This window comes from Gossypium hirsutum, chromosome D03, assembly GCF_007990345.1.
Source record: "Gossypium hirsutum isolate 1008001.06 chromosome D03, Gossypium_hirsutum_v2.1, whole genome shotgun sequence".
Classification (NCBI taxonomy): Eukaryota; Viridiplantae; Streptophyta; class Magnoliopsida; order Malvales; family Malvaceae; genus Gossypium; species Gossypium hirsutum.
Genome location: NC_053439.1, coordinates 37,220,125 through 37,222,282, shown reverse-complemented (window position 1 = coordinate 37,222,282; position 2,158 = coordinate 37,220,125). Strand labels below are relative to the sequence as shown.

General features: G+C 36.1%; 1 non-coding gene across 1 annotated transcript; it reads right to left on the bottom strand.

Annotated features, from left to right (window-relative positions):
* Positions 1-1,255: 1,255 nt before the first annotated feature.
* Positions 1,256-1,362, bottom strand: LOC121215732 (small nucleolar RNA R71). Its single transcript, XR_005911708.1, has one exon. It is a non-coding gene; the product is annotated as a small nucleolar RNA R71 (small nucleolar RNA).
* Between the last annotated feature and the right edge of the window lie 796 nt (positions 1,363-2,158).

Below are 2,158 nucleotides of genomic sequence, written 5' to 3'. Positions count from 1 at the left end.
TTAATATCGATAGATTTAGGTTGCTTGGACCAAAATTAGGTAATATAAGAGAGCGTTGAACGAAATGCTCGTGTAAACTCTAGACATAGAGATTTACCTTATACGATTTAAAGGATTGTGCTTTATTCATGGTTGTTAATTCTTAGCCTATAGATGTATAATGTCTTAGGAGTGAGCAACTTTAGGTCTTACTTTCGATAAAGGTAGACTATGTTAGTACCCAATCGAGCAGTAGGTTACCATATTTTTGCCATGGTTTTTTTACTAGGTTGTAACTAATTCATTAGTAATCCCTGCCTTTACAATCAAGATTCCAATCTTGCTAGAATTGTTAGTGCTATTATTCAATGTTACAATTGCAGTTTACGGTATTACATTTTATTACTTTCATTTTTAGTGGATTAATTGTATTTTTCAAAATATCATCTAATTCATTTATCTTTTCTACTCAATTGTGACAATTCAGAATAAGAATTCTAATCCAATCCTCGTGGGAATGATACTCACTCATCATTTTATTACTTGATTTGACGTGTATACTTGCACAATTCGCACATGATATTCACACGCGACAAGATTTTTGGCGCTGTTGTTGGGGATTGGCCATTGGCAACTTTAGTTTTTGTTATTGAAATTTTTATATTTTTAGTTGTTAATTTGTTTATGTCATGGTCACAATAGGTTTTTTACTAGTTGTATGAGTAAAAGCATTTCTGTTGAAGAAATCTACCCCTTAGATCTAGAAATTGAAAGAACCCTAGAAAGAAGGAGAAGAGAAGAAAGAGTAATGAATCAAGGTGGTAACAGTAAACCTGGTTTGAATGAGCTACTTAAATAGGGAGTTAGCAATGATAATCCTCAGATTTTTCAAATGTTTGAGGATCGGGATAGGCCAATTTGAGAGTATGTAGCTCCTAACTTAGACGACCTGAACCTTGGAATAATTAGAATACAAATTCTAGCCCCCCACTTTGAGCTAAAACTTGTAATGTTTCAAATGCTTCAATCAATTAGCCAGATTGGTGGTTTGCCAACAGAAGATCCTAGATTGCACTTGATACTTTTCTTAGAGATCTATGATTCTTTCATATAGAAAGGTGTCCCTGAAGATGCCTTAAAACTTAAGTTGTTTCCCTATTCTTTAAGAGATTGTACTAGAACATGGCTCAATGCTTTGCCATCTGGAATAGTAGAATCATGGAATGATCTCCGTCAAAGATTCCTACTGGGATATAACCCACCCGATATGAATGCTAAACTGAGAAATGACATAACATCCTTCAGGGAACTAAAGGATGAAACACTGTATGAAGCGTGGGAAAGGTTCAAAGATCTGCTTAGGAAATGTCCTATGCATGGATTTCAACATTGGACCCAAATGGAGATGTTTTATAACGGTTTGAATGCACAGACATGGATGGTGTTAAACATCTCAGCTAATGGAACTCTATTGGGCAAGTTCTACAATGAAGCATAAGATATTTTGCAGAGAATTGCCAATAAAGATTATCAATACCCCACAACAAGAGTTGGAATTGGTAGGAGCGTAGCTAGATCATTTGAACTAGATATGATTACAACGTTTATTGGTTGGGTATCTTCTTTAGCCAGTATGATAAAGATCATGCAGAAGCCTAGTGAGGTGAAAGAGGTGAAAGCAACTGGGTTATCTTGTGTTTAGTCTAGTGAGGGTCACGAGTTTGAATAGTGTCCCTCAAACCCAACATCTGTCTACTATATGGGAAAATTCAATATGAACAACAACCCTTATTCCAACACGTATAACCCTGGTTGGAACAATCAATGACCTAGAAATTCCAACACAACTGTCACACCCAATACCACAAATGTCCCACCTAGTTTCCATCAGTCTATACCGCCTCAACAACGAGTTCAACCAGGGCATACATCATCTTCTTCCTCATCTATTGAATCTCTATTGAAGGAATATATGGTCAAGAACAATGTTGTGATCTAGAGCCAACTTTCATCTTTACGACCTTTAGAGAACCACATAGGACAGATAGCTAATGCTTTAAACTCAAGAACACAAGGAACTTTGCCTAGTGATACAGAGAATGAAAGACCACATGGTAAATAACATTGTAAAGCAATCACTCTTAGAAGTGGCACACAACTAGATAGAGTTGACAAGAGT